The sequence below is a fragment of the Mus caroli genome, chromosome 15 (assembly GCF_900094665.2).
Source record: "Mus caroli chromosome 15, CAROLI_EIJ_v1.1, whole genome shotgun sequence".
Classification (NCBI taxonomy): Eukaryota; Metazoa; Chordata; class Mammalia; order Rodentia; family Muridae; genus Mus; species Mus caroli.
The window spans coordinates 14,870,729-14,888,610 of NC_034584.1; the positions used below are offsets into that span (position 1 = coordinate 14,870,729).

At 37.7% G+C, this 17,882-nt stretch overlaps 1 protein-coding gene and 1 long non-coding RNA gene across 4 annotated transcripts in view; one reads left to right on the top strand and one right to left on the bottom strand.

The window, feature by feature from the left end:
• Positions 1-7,942, bottom strand: part of LOC110310124 — a 106,504-nt gene extending 98,562 nt beyond the window's left edge. The window contains exon 1 of the long non-coding RNA XR_002379803.1: positions 7,749-7,942. This is a non-coding gene — a long non-coding RNA (uncharacterized LOC110310124). The remainder of the gene's footprint in view (positions 1-7,748) is intronic.
• A 64-nt stretch (positions 7,943-8,006) lies between these two features.
• Positions 8,007-17,882, top strand: part of Cdh10 (cadherin 10) — a 191,288-nt gene continuing 181,412 nt past the window's right edge. For 2 of the 3 annotated variants that reach the window (XM_021182917.2, XM_021182918.2), the window contains exon 1: positions 8,007-8,247. The gene's annotated coding sequence lies outside the window, so the exon portion shown is untranslated. Of the gene's footprint in view, positions 8,248-9,430; positions 9,867-17,882 lie in introns of those variants that run through there. The other variant, XM_021182916.2, reaches the window with a different exon arrangement.

Below are 17,882 nucleotides of genomic sequence, written 5' to 3' on the forward strand. Positions count from 1 at the left end.
GCATTTACTTCTTGCTGATGGATGCATCAGTTCTGTCCCTTGTTGTTGGGGTTGTCATCAACCTGTGTCATTGCAACCCAGCCTCATTGCTCTTCCAGTGTGGAATGAAAATGAGTGCCTCTCCTGGAATCCTCCAAGCTTCCTGCCATAGACTGACATTATTAAGGCATACCACTTCAAGGACTGAACAACTCTTGGTTTCTCACCACCCTTTCCTCTGTGTAAACAGCTACTGTTCCATGACACACACACACATGCTTATTCTTCAGGTTCTCAGCCATTCTGATGCTGTGACAATTTAATACAGTTCCTTTGGTGGTGGTGACCCCAATAATAAAATTATTTTGTTGTTACTTTATAACTGCGACTTTGCTACTGCTATGAATTGTAATGTATATATCTAATATGCGCTTCTTGTAGAGGTCACGAGGTTTGGAAACATTGCTCTAGAGAACCCTGACTATACAAATTTATTTCTGCTGCTGTTTGTTAGTGGGAAACGGAGCTGGTAGAGATGACAATGGAGAGCTTAGAGATCAGACTTTTTTGAAGATGTTGTACACCACCTCCTTCACATCATGTCAATGGTAATACGTGAACAGAAACACCTGGGAAATGATTCCTTATGGTGATTGATGATACTGTGCTGACATGAATGATGGAAAGAAGTGACCCAATTTGTCTTGTACCCGAGAACTCAAAACAATGAAAGAAATAAAGTCACAATTGTACTGTGGTTTTGTTACTTACTCCGTGTATAATAATAGGATGAGTGAACACAGCTTTCTGAAAACATGGCCTCAGCAAATATTTTTACCTTTGGCCTCCTGCTGCCTTATGGAACCTGGAATTTTCTCCAGTCAGATCTTACTCCAGTAGTTGGTGTGACTGTAATACTCTTGTATGGCCATTTCCTACAGAATTAAAATCTTCCATTTCAGAGAGAAACTCCTTAAGACTAGATGTTTAGAGGAGGTTGAAATAATAGGCTGTTGTAAGGGGAAGTGAAATATTGCAGGGAAATTGATAAAGTCAGGAAGTGAGTGACTGCAAAATAGCTACAGGAATTCCCTGAAAATGGACAGATTCATTAGGCTCCCCTCTTCCTAATAGTATATAAACATAAAAAAAAATAACGCTGAGAATTATTCTCATTAAAGCCAAGCTGCCAAAAAAGCCTCTCAGACAAATCTGGGCACCAGGAATAGGTAGAGACCAGCTGAAGTGTTTAGAAGAAACAGACTAGCTGATGTACACGAGAGACTCAGACCAACGGAGCGACCTAGAAGGGACACTTGTGACCTAATGTGCTGCCTGAGGCTGTGCAGTGTGTCCTAGGTTTCTAGCTTTGCTGAGCTGTCACCTGTGCTGGAGTGAGCTTTGGTGATATATCTGTATTTGAATCATTTCTACTCCTGAGGGTAACCCCTCCTCTGTACTTTATTAAATAACTCCAATCAAATCCATTGGGTCACCAAGTTGAACGTTAGTATTATCTGGACTTTTTGGAGACATATGTATTTGTTCATAGTTACACAGGAAAATTATATCACATAACAAGTACAATGAGGAAGCAATGAATTTCACCTAGTTCACACATATTTTTTTTTAACATTTACACAGTATATGCTGTACTTTGGTCTAGATATGCAATTGTTGAAAGACTTCTTATTATTCTCTTTTATGACGAAACTATATACTATACAATGTATGATTATGAACTGTGGTCTGTTTCATATTGTAGATACATAAAACTGTTTCTTCTATTAGACATGTAGTTTTTATTAATAACATTTTTTCTCTGCCCATTAACTACTTCTGCCATTCAAGCTAGTTTATGCCCTGATATTTTTCTATCTTTTTTCAGAAATTGACTATTTTCAGTTTCACATAAAAATGAAATCATGTATGATGTGTGTAGTCATTTTAGAAAATACTAAAGATGGGCCTTAAAATGTAGAACTATAATTATTGTATGATCTATCAACCCTATGACTGGGTATGGATGCTAAAATGTTGAAATCAGTATGGTAAAGAGAGATGTGCAATCTCACACTCATGTCAGCATATTTTCTGGTAGCCAACATTCAACAACAATTTATGTTTTTATGAATGGATGAAAAGATAAATGAGATGACCAAAAGAATATTATCCAGCCGTTTAAATCAAGGAAACTGTATATCTGCAGAAGCAAGAGTATGGGAGAATTTATTATGCTAATAGAAAGCAGTCACATAGAGTGGTATATTTTATTATATTTGTCCCATGTGATAGTCAACATTTGGCAAGTGAAAGAAGCCCATACACAATTTCTATGGTCTAATAAACTATGTGCAGGGTTTAGTCATCAAGGCAGAGGGAAGCAGACTTAATAATGAGAATGAGACAGATAGATTGTGTTTTCTAAAAGACAAGGCTGTGGGCTGAGGCCAGTTTCCATTAAATAACAAACCTCACAGTTCATTTCTTTAACATTTTTTTTAATGGGAGGAGGACTAAGCTAGATGATTTGAATCATCAAAAAATCAACTGTTAGATTTGAAATTTATTTAACATACTATTTAATATCTCACTAATAATATTGAGAAATAATATTCTGGTTATATCTTATACTTCTACACTAAATTCAACTTCTTCTTGAAAACTGGTTAAAAACATTTACATAGTATCAGTCTTGATATTATTTCCATTAGAATAGATAACAAGATTATAAGGTATTTCCATCTGAATGTTGGCAGTGCTTCATACAGCAAATTTTTATAAAATAGTAGATTTCCTAAGTTATGATCTTTAGCTAAGGGGCAAATTTCAAGTATATGTAGAACTTGTTTAATTGACTTCAGACAGTATCCTCCTCAGATATGGGAGAACAAAGACAGCTGACATAAATGTTATTGCATCCTGGAATTCTATGCTCTGGGTCTATGACTTGGAAGTCTTAAGTCTTCAAAAAACTTCGTGAGCTGCCAAGCTCATTTGACAGCTTCAACTTAGGGCAGAATATCTTGTAATTGGACTTCTTGATAAGCAGCAATGTTAGAGAAAGGGGAGGATGAGAGAAATGTCATTTTAGGGGAGAAGAAGTAAAAATAAAAACTATGGTTTGTCTGATGTTTTGTATTAAGTAGTTAATTTATTTGAAAATAGTGTCTCTTCTTAAAGGACTTCTAAGATTTCTTTAGAAAAGTTTTCCAGAATAACAGTATTTATTAAATTGTTGATTTCAGCAGGCCTCTACATTAAAATTATAGCAGAAGAAATACAAAAATAAAAGATTTTTCATGTTCTGTAAATCAAAAGGAGACAAATTAGGTTTAAAATGTTATTTTCCACTAATTTGTATCCAATTTTTTTCTTTTACTTATTTCCTCAGGTAAGATTTCAATCACAACTAGAAAACAGAAAATTACTGTTTTACAATTTTTAGACAAACCACTCACCTCAGACAGGTAAAGATAAAAGCAGTTGGTGTAAGTGAGACTTTAGTTTTCAATCAACATGAAAATAATTCAATCTATTTTTTTTTTTTTTACGTTTTTCTGTGAGGATAGTATCTGATTCACTTGTAAATCGCTTTATAGACAACCAACATTTCTCACCTTAAGAAAAAAAAAGTAACAAATATATCAAGCTGTGTATGTAATTCAGGTCTGCTCTGAGATAGGCTAGAGACCAAGGAGGGCACCCATAGCATGATCCTTTACAGCCTCGCCTTTGTAGAGGTGCAAGAGGCAAATTCATCATCCCGTGTTTCTAATTAAATGGGCTACTTTCAACAAAGTCATTGCACGTTTTATTTTAATGTATTACTTTAGAATTTACTTTGGGTGCTGTTTGCGTCATTGCCATGCCTCTTTCACCACCCCTGCCCCCTTCTTCCTTGACCTCCCATTACCAACTTGCAGAGTTCACTTGGTGTGGCTTGTATGGAAATGTGTTTGGCATTGACAACACTGACATTTCTTAACATTTCATTTTCTGCTCACCTTCATGGTCCATCCGGATACTTCCCAGTTTTTTGGAACTAAGCGATGTAGATATGTGGATAAGTGTGAAAGGCATCAGGAACAGTTCACTGATACCTGCCGGACACTGCTCTTGTAAATTCATTATTACCGCAATTTAATATCAAACTGGAGAAGGTTTCTACCAGGAGTAGAGAGAGAGAGAAGAGCACCAAGAATACATTCAGCTCTAGCTTGCCAGCTGGGGGCCAATGGCTTGTTTTATTGGCTCGTGACTAGTGAACATAAAATTATGCTTCCTCTACTGAGTGTCTGAGAACAATGCAAATATCTTATATACATGTCTTGCTCCTCATTCGCATTAGTATCTGTTTGACGATAATCTGGTCATATGAAGACCTGCAAAATAATCCTTCCCACTCCTGTTGTGAATGTTACCTATAATGTAAATACAAGTTTAACTTTTCCCAAACTCTACTATCCTGAAAGGCCAAGTAGAAAGGAATTAGGGGGAAAAATGTCTCAGACACATTATATTTGGTGCCAAAATATTTCAGGAGAATAGGGTAATGTGGACACTCATAACCACATACTGCATAACCGCAGAGAGAAACTGGAAGTGGAAATTGGCATTAGCTCTCAGAGCAGCCAAAGGAACGGAGACTGCCTGGAGAAGAAGCTTTGATGTCGTTTATTATTATTTATTTATTTGTTCAGTTAGGTCAGTGCACCTTAAAGAACAAGGATTACTGTTTACAACAACTTGGGAATTTCTTAGACATTTGGATGGAAAGTTTGCTTTATTTGATTGATTTTCATGTAATGACTCTTTAGATTTTTGTAACAAGTTGTCAGCCTTCACACATTATTATTACTATAATTATTATTAAAATATACTTAACCATTACTGTAACAATGATTGAGGATACTTTTGATGTTTTAGTGTGTTATAATTATAAGTTATGTTCTATGTCACTTGAATTTTGTTATAAGCATGTATTCGGAAATATACACGTTAAATTTCCATGAGGTGTAATTGGCTCTCAGTGCGCGTGAATTCTAACACAGATAGACCTGTTCAGGAGGTACTTGCTCATTCCTCCCTTGCTGAGAGAGCTAGCTGCACCTCTGTATTTCCATCCATTTGCTTCATATATCCGGGACTCACTCCTTGACAGTTTACCAGGAAATCTCTAAACAAAGCATCTTCCAAAATTTCAGGCTACCTCATTTTTAGCATAAAATAACGAACTGGAAAATAGTACTGTTTAATAAAATGAAGCACCAAAGGCTTTACTTTTTAGGCAGTAGGTATTCTCTTCTCTAGTTTTGATTGCTAGGGTGCTCAACCATTTTGACTAAAGTTTTAGATATAAATATGAGGAATAAAGAAGTGAATACTTTTTTGTGGAGGGCATTAATAGAATGTGATCAATTCTCATATCTATTCTGCCTTTCTCTCTTCTCTCCATCTCTTCCTTCTTGTCCCATCTCTTACTTAAACTTAAGAATTCTTTAATCTAGTTATCGTTAACTAAGTATTATATCATGTCATGCCATAAAACAGAATATTATTAGGAGGTTATTCTAAATTTGAAATATAATAGAAATTTTGTTCTATAAAACCACACTGTAATAGGCTATCATGTGACAAAAGATGTGACAAGTACTATGACAGTTGTGTACAATTCAAGTCTGTTACTACTCTGTTTTAGGAACTTAGAACAGCCAATTTTATATGTTAATCATAGTATTCATATGTAGCGATATCAATGGCTTCAGTGGTTAAATATTGTGGTTGTTGTTTCCTTCCGAGTAATTACTATCTCTCCATGACTCCCCAGGGACATCTGTCACTCAGTATCTCTTTTCTTGTCAATAATATTTTACAAGTGATATGAATACCTAGGCCTTACTTTCCAAGGACCCAGCACCTTTTCTCTGCATTTGATTCCTTTTCCAGAAGGTAAATGTGGAACCATCTATCATGTGAGTTCAGCTCCTTACATATGTTGACAGGATGGAATGAAATTTTCTGATATTTGCACGAGGCAAAGGCATCTTATCAGTTCAAAACTCCATGTAAGAGAGGGTGAAGGTTCTGATAGGAAACTCCCTTGGTCATATGTCGTTTGGAGCATGTATTATAATTAACCAAATGTTATTTCACTTTAGTTCCAAACCTTTGGTATTAAAGAAAAATAAATAAACTACAACACATACATCCAGTAAAAGAATTTTTCATCTTGCAAGAATAGGCACCAGTCATGAAATCTATTTAAGCTATGTTATTGAACAGAAGAATATATGCCTTTAAAATTTCTCTTAAAAGCCAATTTATATATCAATCATAGTATTATAGGAAGTAAACAATGACCTGAGTGATATAAATACAGACTCCCTCCTCCCGAGAAATATGTAAAACTTATTCTTAGTAGACCATGAATACAAGGGACTTAGGAAAAATTTGTAGGCAAAGTCTGTAGCTATTTCTGTCAGAGTCCCATTTGCTGAACTTTAACATGGTCAGTACATGTATTCTCATCTTAGACTGCACAAGGGTTATATTTGAGGAAAATTAGTTCTTTCCTACTCTAGATACCATTTAATGAGTGAAAATGATTTTTGATTTTTTACTGTGAGCTAAAGTGATAGAACAACCTGTGGTATATTAAATCTTCCTTGAAATTTAAGTGTCTCTGGCCTTCCTCGCCTACTAGTGCCTTCCTGTTTGTTTGTTTGTTTTCTGTTTGTTGTTGTTGTTAGTTTGAGTGTGTAAAGTGTCTCCTGCTTGGTAAATTATCAAATGTGTCCTTTCTGGGTTCTTGGCATCTTAACCCAGCAGTAGCAGGGAAGAGGAAGGTGAGTTCTGTAGATTACTGCTGCCACTCTTACCTTTAGCAAAGGTATTTAACAGCTCAGTAATCTTATTTTGCTTTCCAATCACAGTTGCCTGACATGATCTTCATAATTGTTGTTCAATTTTGTATTTTTATAATTTACATGTATAAGATTTATTTATAGATAGCATTTTTTTCCCCAGAAGGAATCTACATGCATGTAGCCAGGAAAATGTAAAGGTATTAACTATTGTGTGGAGCTATACTGACATCTTTGGTTAGGTTCTGGTTGATGAAAACTTAATGTAGAGATAGAAGAATTGGGAAAAGGACAATTAACGGGTTGAGGGGCAGCTGGAACCATCCAGATGCATCGGTATCAGACTGTACTCTGTTTTAGTCATAAATACATTTATGAGAAAAAGTTTAAAATAAAAAAAATATTATGTCATCTCCCAAATCTGAATATTTTAATGATACTAATTACATATGTAAATTATTAATGACACAGGCTGAGAGCATAGCTTGTATGATTAAACTGACACAACTGCTCAGAGACATTCTCAAATGAGGAGGAGGAAAGGTGAGTGTGTTCTCCTTATAACAATAAACAAGGAATAAAGGTCTTTGGAGAACCAAAAAGTTCAGGTGCCCTCAAAATAAAGGTTTAAAGCCAGCCCCCACCCACACCAATTATTCTCTGTTGTTAATATACCTGCTCTGATTGCCCTTTGCTTGGCGCTCCGCTAATGCTTGTGTTTGGACGGGCTGTTCTAAGGATGCTGCAGGCATATCCGTGCCAGAGAAAAGCAAAGAAGTAATTTTTTTTTAAATTTCTTTTTTCTTTTTCTTTTTTTAAAATTTTAATTGCAGGAAGCAGACGCAGAATCCGAGTTTCTGGGATTGTGTTAGGGGCGCAGGCGGATTAGATGGGGCCGATTACCTTAGGCTGGAAACAGAGAGTCTTTCTGCCCTGCGGGGGAGGGGACGCCTTTCATGCGCAGCCCTCCTCTCGGATGCTCCCTCCCTCGCATTCACTTGCAAATCGCTGTGTGCTGGCAGGAGCCCGCACTTCCAGTCTCTAACCTTCCCATGGCGAGTGCTGCAGCTCCATCAGCAGAACCTTTCTCTCCGTGTGAGGAACGGCTTTCCCCCCCACCCTTTCCTTTCTCCCCCCCCCCCTTCCTTAATCAGAACCACTGAATGAAAGCCAATCAGAGAGAGGGAGAGGGAGAGAGTTCGCTCCCCCCTCCCCGCTTTCTTTGGTTCCCTGCCGTCCAGAGTTAAAAGTGACGCTGAGAGAAAGCTTGAGTTAGACCGAAGTAGAACCAGTGAGAAAAAAATAACAGCAGAAAACAAACAGAAAGGGGGACAGGGGGACAGTCTCTTCGGGGTTATTTGGCTGGAACCAACTTCCGTTTTCCAGAAGCTGATGAAACAAGGTAGGAGGAATTCACCTCTTGTCTTTTAACTGCTGTAAGGTCTTGCCTTTTCTTCCCTTGCTGGGGGTGGACAGACATATCGGGGTAGATATGTTCTTGCCTCTTTTTAAATTTTTTTAAAGTTATATGTGCAATTATTCCAAAAATCCTTACCTTTCAATAAACAAATGAGCATGCAACTCTTTCTGATGAGTTTCCAGGAACAACTGCTTTCCATGTAGGTAATGGGAAGCCGGATAAATAATCTATTATGTTCAACAGTGTGGGGTCTTGCTAGTGGAGTTTTCGAATTCATTCATTCTGAGCAATTGCCGAACATGTTTACGGAGTGTCATTAGTCTTGCTCGTTCCTGTTTACCTCTGTCTCGCTCGGATAGCAGCTTAGCAGGTAGCACTGTTTGCTGTGAACTCTAGCTTCAGCTAACGTTACTTTGCATTCCATATGAAAGGGTTCACTCCTCACTTATCCCTGGTCATAGTTCCTTCTGCATTCAGTATAGAGAGAAATGACAGCCAGAGGACAGATGCCTTGAAGCTGTGAGTGGTCACATCTACAGGAAGACAGTCGATTGACATTCATCAGAAACAGGATGGATATAATTCCTATGCTCACCTTTTGTATCAGTAGGAAGTATCAGGGGGTAAAATTTAAAAGGGGGGGGGATTAAATGCATGCAGTCAGCAGTTGCAGCATTTATTGTCTCTGCTGCAATAAAATCCATATTTTATGTGGTGTTAAATTAATGCAGCATGTTGGCATGTCTAAATGGATGTCCTCAACAAGTAACTATTATAGCCCTGTAAGTATGGGCCAAAGCAGTAGTCAAGGCAAGTGTTTCCATGCCACCACAATAAAAACCAAGTACCTCTTTCCCATGTACAGGGGAGAGGCTATAGGTATAATCAAAGACAAACATTTAAAACTGACCTATCATCTCTTGCTTTCAAAAAGAAAAAAGAAAAAAAAAAAGAAAAGAAAAGCTGATCTATTTCCTACAATTGTGGTCCTTCATTCCAGTAAAAGCTCCTATTATCCAAAGCGGCACATGCATTGCTACTCTTTGGAGATGCTTCCTTTAAAAAAATATATATATCTAATTTTTTCCCTTGAAAGATCTATTTTAAAAATAATCTGTCCCTGTGATGCTAACAACTGTTATACTTCAATGCATATGTTAGGAGACTCTCTCCCTTCTCACCATCCCCCCCTCTGCCTTTCTTTTAAAACGTAGTTACAAGAGCTTCACTGTGGTGAATAACACTTGGCAAGAGGGTGCTCATTTTTTAGGTCTGGTATGGTGAGGATTTTTAATTAGTGGAACTTTCATGAAAACATTATGTCATTGACAGAGCTGCATGTTCATTTTTAGTTACAGAGAGGAAGGGAAAGGAAGAGAGAGCCCGTGTTCTAGAGAGATGGGCAAATGATAAGTTGCATGGATAATCTGCACCCTGGGCTGGTAAATGGGGCACATATGTATTCCGTGTGCAGAGCAAGAGGAAATACTGGTTTATTTGGCCAGAGAGGAGTGAATGGATTGAAAAAGTGAGCAGATGTGCACAGCCTGTGTATGTGGCTGAGGGGAACATCAATTGCAAAACATCCCAAGGGTAGAAAGGTAAAGGATTGCTTCCTTTTGCTGTTACTTTTTTTTTTTTTTTTTTTGACTATGTTTTTAAAGTCTGACTCACTGTCTGCCTGCCTTAAGCCAGACACTTCTTTGGTTTCAAATACTCACTGTTAACAAATTGACTTCAGTGCTGATTACATATGCTTTCTCTGACTCCAAAGAATGGAATGACATACATTGTGATGTTGGGGGGTTGGGGAGTGTGTGTGTGTGGTGGGGGGGGGCAGTTAGGGAATTGAGAAAACCAAATGGAAACTGTGTGAACCAATCTACCTCTGCATAGATGAAATTAATGGTTACATTATCAGGTGCTTGATTAATGCTTCAGGTGAGGTGCTTTGATCTTTATATATATATATATATATATATATATATATATATATATATATATATATAAATCAGTGTTCACTAAGAGGCACTACACTGTGTGCACTTGGAATGCAGAGCTTCAATGTGAGAATTTTTTTAAAAAACCTACACTAAGATATTCTTGGTGAAAAAAAAGATTTTCTGTCTAGAAAGATATACAGCAACCTGGCACATTATTAAGGGAGTTCATGGAATATGAAAAACATATAAATAAATAAGTAAGTAAATATATAGTTTCCCTAGCTAGAACTGTAATACGTGACAGTGCAAAGGTTAATTGTGAAAGATGTGAATCCTGACCGGACTAAAAGGCGAAGTTCTTGATTATTACCTGCTTTCTCATATACACAAATAGAGACGGCAAAGTGTATAGATCTGGTAGATTTCTTGGCACATAGCTGTTTCCTGTGTCTCTTAACCTACTTTGCAGTAGGAGATCCGACACCACATCCTCCCGGAGTATGTCATTTTATACCACATGTCTCCACTAGGCGGCAGCACAGGCACAGCGTTGGACTGAGCAGGCTGATTCAGCAGCTGTGAAGCATGTTAAGTGTTCTTAGGGGTCTTCAGAAGGTAGAGGAGACAATTGATACAGATCAACGGTGTAAACTCAACTTCCCTTGTCTAGACCTCGGTCTTCCAGAGCAATGTTTGTACCATACACATCACACCCTGCTGGTGTCACATTACAAGTAGCTACAGAATAGTAGGAAGTACAAAATAGAGAAACAGAAATACTCTTTTTGTTGTTTTTTTATTGGCAATTATAGGTGATTTATTTAAACTATTTTATTTCTCAGTTTCTATCTTACTTTTGCTAACTGCTTTGTGATTAATGTACAATATTGTCAAAAAATGTCATTTCTCATAAAGAGCAAATATGCCTTTGATTGTAACGAAGTGGACTGCGGTTCAAAAACAAGTCACAAGAAGGATTGCCTATCGGTTCTCACAGTGATGAAGTTGACAAATATTGCTTCAAGTACCATGTATAGTGACTAGTATGAAAAAGTGAATAAGAGAAAAATTATTAAAAATACAAAATTGAAAGTTGACATAGGAAACTCTATATTGATTTACACAACAGTCAAGACAGTGATTTCATCTAGAGATAACCTGGACTGTATAGGACAGAAATATCTCTTTGTGTTTGTCTGGACAGCACTTGGGTCATGTTCACAGAATGTACTTCTAATATTTTATTGCTTTAAAATTAATAAATTATGCTCAGGGTTTGTTTTTTTTGTTTTTGTTTTTTTTTTTTTTTTTTGTATTTCTGTCAACAAGCAGTGCCTGTTTCTATGATGGTGATGTCTGCTTAGGGGTCACCTGGTCCTCATTTCTGACTCTGATAGATTCCATTCACTCTTTACTTGACATTTTGCTCTGAGCCCTTGAGCCTTTCCAAATCAGTTGTTGTCTTTCCTCGAAGGGTGGGCGCCTGAGGCAGAAGGGACTGCTTTTGCCAAGCCTTTCCTGACACCCTTCAGTCCAGCTATCCCTCACCCACACAGAGTCGAAGAATCAGGTCTGTCACTTGAAAGCCACAGAATTCTGTAGAAGTTCCAATAGTGAGATGTTAGCATTAATCTGGCAGCTCTTAAACGTAATTTCTTAATACAACTTTGCCTAATTGTTTATTTCCAGTGCAACTTCTCAGAGAAAGACTGGCTTCTGTGTAGTTTTGTTTTTAATCTTGAAAGTCATTAATTCTCACAGATTCCTTCAGACTTTTGTGCTGTTCCTCTGTAGCTGAATGAGTGATGTATCAGGCTCTCTATTACAAAGTACATTTTGTTAAAGCCTTAACTGTTCAGGAAGCAGAATTTTAAAAAAAGAAAACAGTGCATTGAATATGAGGGACGACAGTCAAACCCCAGCCCACATCATTTCAGGGGGCTAGGTTCCTAAGAAATAATGCCTGCTTGTGGGAGGGTGAGATGCCTTCCTGTGGGAATCTTTTGCAGGTTAGAGATTCCTATGCTTAAGGAGTTTGTTAGCAACACTGGAAAGCACTTTATCATCATGTGATTTCAGTGCTCAGTCGTTATTTATGTATTTATTTATTTATATTTTAGAAAGCAGCCTCTCTAGCCTCTCTTTATACATGAACATTAAAGGACATTTCAGGCTTCAGGAAAGGATGCAGCAGTAGGCCTTGTCTCTCAATAGGAAACTCAGCATTAGATGACAAGTCTAAACACTTCAGAGCATTGCTGATCTTCATAGATTTAGCAGAACATTTCCCTCCTCTTCTTCTTCCCTCCCTCCCTTCTTCTCTCCCCACCTATCTGTTCCCCCTCCTTCCTCCCTCCTCTTCTCTCCTTTCTGATGAGTACTAATGTCCATTGGCATTTTATAGTATACCCACTAGTTTTTCTTTACCTCTTGTGAGTTTCTTGACTGTATTCTCACAACTACCACACCATATATTGGATTCTTTGCCTAATTGTGTACACTGTATATACAAGACACCCCTGTTGAGCAGTAAACTGAAAGCAATCCTAGTGATGTGGAGGTTTCTGAGGTTTTCAAACTGGCATCAGAGCAGTTTCTGGTGCTGAGAACTCAGCTTTCATTAACGGGGCGACTTCTGCAAATAATCAGAATGGAGACTGCATAGTCATGAATTATGATTCTCAGCCCATCAGTTATTGATTATGAGGCTGTGTTGATTTAGTGTGAGAGAGAATACTGAAGTGGTTTGACAGAGCTCTGATTTTAAAAATAAATCAAACATAAATTGCATGCTTCCAGAAAGCAGTATTCCATTAGACGTGTTGATTCTTTTCTGCTGTGAGAAACAAATATACCAGTTGCTAACCTCAGAAAGGAAAGTGATGGGTAGGGAGGAATCTCTGTCCCCATATTGTCACAGAATGAACTACCATTGCTCCTCAGGATTCCTGATGAAAACAGGGGCAAGAAAATAGAGCAACAACCAGGTTAAGTAGAATGTGTGACAAGCTAAAATAATGAACATGCTGAATTAAGTAAATATTTTAGCTTGAGCTATTCTGATAATTCTCTACAGTGTTAATACAGCCTGGGTAAACATCAAAAATTTTGAATAGCTATCTGAATACATCAAAGGCAGTCACCATATTGTCTAAAGCCATGAGCCTATTTTTTGTGGGAATTCCTAACAAAGCTCTGTAACCATCATTATTATAATTAATTGATTATTTACCTACCTATCTAACTAATTAATTTCTGGCTTCTTGAGAAAGTTTCATGGACTTCTTCTCCATGTTGCTGGGGTTACAGGCTACCACAAGCAGCTACAACATAAGCTGGGAAGATGGCTCAATGGTTAGTAGCACTTCTTGTTCCTCTAGAAGATCCAGGCTCCTATCTCAGCAACAACATAGCATGATTCCAGGAGTTTAGGGGATCCAACATCCCTACCTTCCTCTGAAGGCACCAGGTGATCAATTGATACATAGACACATGTGCACTCACAAAAAGAAAACTAAGGATGGAAACATTAAAAACAATGAAACGGAGTCTCCCCCAGGTGTTCATTAAAAATGAAAATCAGGGGAAATAAACTTTCATGGTTAACAGTATGGGTTATTTAATTTTTAAAAGTCATAAATAATTCTAAAATTATTAACTCTACTTTCAAACTCCAATGATGCACTATGATATTTCAAGATAGTTGCCTTCTAAAGATGATTTTTAACAGCCATGGACATTGGAATAATTGAAAAAAAACTGAAACTCTGCCAAATTTTCAGGACCTTGTATTTCCAAGTAAATCTTCAACTTATCAGTTACACCCATCAATTATTTTACTAAAATATTATCTTCAATAAAAACTATTGCAATTTTATCCGGTTTAATTTGATTGGTTTAAACTATTTCTTAAAAAATTAGTAACATGAACGTAAAAGCTTTTAACAGTGGTGTTTATTTGCTTAGCAATGATGTAAAGGAAAGATGATGTTCACCAATTCAAAATATAAGGACACATTGGTGTTTTGTTTTGTTTTTATTTTTTAAGACTTTGATGTATTTTTCTTTCCTTTTTTATTAGATATTTTCTTCACTTACATTTCAAATGTTATCCCCTTTCCTAGTTTCCTCTCTGAAAATCCCCTATCCCCTCCCCCCACCCCCTGCCCCAACCCACCCACTCCTGCTTCCTGGCCCTGGCTTTCCCCTATACTGGGACATATAATCTTTGCAAGACCAAGAGCATTTCAAATGTTATCCCCTTTCCCAGTTTCCCCTCTGGAAGTCCCCTATCCCATCCTCCCTTGCCCTGCTCACCAAACCACTCCCACCTCTCTGCCTGGCATTCCCCTACACAGGACCTCTCCTCCCATTGATGTCAGACCAGGCAATCCTCTGCTACATATGCAGCTGTTGCCATGAGTCCCTCCAGGTGTACTCTTTGGCTGGTGGTTTAGTCCCTGGGAGCTCTGTGGGGTTTAGATACACTGTTTAACCATTAGTATTTAGTCAGATAGAACCTTTACATCTTTATCTTTCACTCATTTCTAAAGTGTAAGTTGTAGTTTATACCTCTCTTATAGTTTTGAACCATATTAAGTTTTTAGTCTGATATTTAGAGTGGAAGCCACCACTTTGGAGATCCGATTTTTCAGCCTTTAGTTTTCTAAATGTAAAGGGGACTTTTGGATCAGTAGCATTTAATGGAAAGGGTTTACTATCTAGTTTTAGGCACGCAGCCAAGGCTGGCACAAAACTGAGTGTGGAGCTGAGGACAACCTTCAACTTCTAATCTTCCTATCTGCAACAGAAGGATTTTTCTTGATTTTATATATATTTTTTTGTTTGTTTTAATCTTACCTTTATTTAGTTACTGTGTATTGGTGCACTCATGGGCATGTGCAACACAGGGTGTGGACGCATGTGGAGGTCAGAGGACAACTTGAAAAACCGGGTGAGGTGGGATCTCCTTTCACCCTGTAGGTTCTGGGAGAATGAACAAAGGCTCTCTTTCATGAAATCGCCTTTACCCACTAAACCAATGACTAGGCCACAATTCGGGGAGAAATCTTTCTTTTGGAAAAATAATATTTTTTTGATAATTCGTTTAGAATTCTATTCAAAGTACTGAAAACATAGAAATAGAATTAAACCACTTTCTTTCCTCTCTTTCTTCCCTCCACATTTTCCAGCCATCCTCCCTGCAACCCCTCCTATGCTCCCTCCTCTCAAGTTGATAGCATGTTTTTCTGTGATTATTATTCTTGCATACATACATACATACATATATACTCAAGATATGCTGTCTGTAGGTTTAAGTACAAGTATATGCAAAAGAGCTTGCTGAGTCCATTGTTACTTGTGTATGTATGGTTTCAGAGCTGACTACTCTGCATTGGACAGCCAGGAACGGTACCCTTCCCTAAGAGAAGCCAATTCTCTCTACAGTCACTATTTGCTGTTCCGGGGCGAGAGCCTTTAAAATGTCCTGCTTCGATTATGATAATATGTCCATTGTTCTTGTGTTATTGGTGTAGTCATTTCAAGGAGAGGCAGTTTCTCAGCAGAATTCCTGGGATCTGGCTCTTGCAATGTTTCAGACCCCTTTTCCAGAGTTCCCTGAGACACATGTAGATGTATCCTTTGCCGGGTGGAGCTTCCACTATCTGTTGATCTACGTATTGTTCCAGTTGTGGTTTGCTGTAAAGAGAGGTTTCCTTGATAATGAATAAAGGCATATAATGGATTTTGATATTTACCCTCCCCCTAATTTTTCCCACACTATCCCAGCTTCCTTCCTACCCAGTTTCCTGTTTTCTATGTTTGTTTGTTTGTTTTGTTTGTTTGTTTTGTTTTTCCCTCTTAAAAGCATGGGATCCCATTTATAATGCCCCCAAATAGGTTAGGGCCTACCAGATGGTGCACACTTAAAGAAAGAAAGAAACTGACATCTCTTTCCAAGAAGCTATGAGTTCCCAGGAAATCTTCACCTCTTGGGGGCCATTTTAACCCCCTAGCTACAGTGATTTTGTATGGCTTGAGCTTGTGTAGATTTTCTGCATGTTGCTCAATCTTTTTGAAATCATGTGTTATGACCAGAAAATATTCTTTTGGGGTAATGGTTTTTTTGTTTTTGTTTTTGTTTTTATTTTTTTGGCTTGAGATAATGAAATGATATACAGTTCTTCTCACCTACCTTCTTTTTTTAATTAGATATTTTCTTTATTTACATTTCAAATCTTACCCCCTTCCCTAGTTTCCCCTCTGAAAATCCCCTATCCCCTACCTCCTTCCCCTACTCACCAACCCATCCACTCCCACTTCCAGGCCCTGGCATACCCCTATAGTGGGGCATTGAGCCTTCACAGGACCAAGGGCCTCTCCTCCCATTGATGACCAACAAGGCCATCCTCTGCTACATATGCCATGAGTCCCACCCATGTGTACTCTTTGGTTGGTGGTTTAGTCCCTGGGAGCTCTGGGGTACTGATTGGTTCATATTGCTGTTGCTTTTATGGGGATGCAAACCCCTTTAGCTCTTTGGGTCCTTTCTCTAGCTCCTTCATTGGGAACCCTGTGCTCAGTCCAACGAATGGCTGTGAGCATCCACTTCTATATTTGTCAGTTACTGGTAGAATTTTTATATCTTCACCTCAACTATGTTTTTGTTTATGATCTGAAAGAAAAATTGCACATTGAATCTTAAGTTCTAGCTCTTTTCCTTTTTTTGTGTTTCCTTCCTTCCTTCCTTCCTTCCTTCCTTCCTTCCTTCCTTCCTTCCTTCCTTCTTTCCTTCCTACTTCCTTCCTCCCTCCCTCCCTCTCAGTCTTTCTCTGTCTCTCTTCCTCTTTTTCTCTCTCTTTCTGTCTGTCTGTCTGTCTGTCTTTTTGTTTCTGTCGTGTGTGTGTGTGTGTGTGTGTGTGTGTGTGTGTGTGTATGTGTGGGTGTATATTGTTGTGGTGGTTGTGGTTATTGTTGGGGGAGGTTGAATGTGGGGCAGGTCTCAATATGCAGCTGTTGATTTCCTGGAATTTACTATGTAGATAATTTGGGCTTTGAATTGTGTAGATCTTTCTACCTCTCCTGTGCCTTCTGATTGTTGGTTGAAAAGGCACATACTCTAGACATGATTTTTTTTTTTAATTTTACTATTGTGTGAGGAATGTTGAGTTTCTGTAAAAGTCTTACACTAAATACATCATTTTCACCTTTACTGACCTCAATTTTTTTTTGCTGTATTGTCAGAAAACAAAAACAATAGAGAAAGAAAGAAGGAAAGAAAAAAAAAACAAAGACAAGCCCACAGTCCTTGAAAAACTTTTCTCTTCTACCCACTGTGCTCTGTAAAACATATGTTTTGATTTTTAACTATAAGTAAATAGTACTCTCTAATACTTTATCATTTCTAAACCTTCACCAACTTGCCAATAGACACAAATTTTTGGGAACAGCCATAACATGCACACATAAATCCACTTACAGGTAATACTGAGAGCACATACTTATACCTGTATCATTCCCCCAAAGGCAGAAAATGGTGCTCAAGGATGCTAAAAAAAACCGTACATGTATACATACATATATACTCATATCATTAATCACTTATGTGTACATGCATATATATATATATATACATATATATATATATATATATATATATATATATATATATAT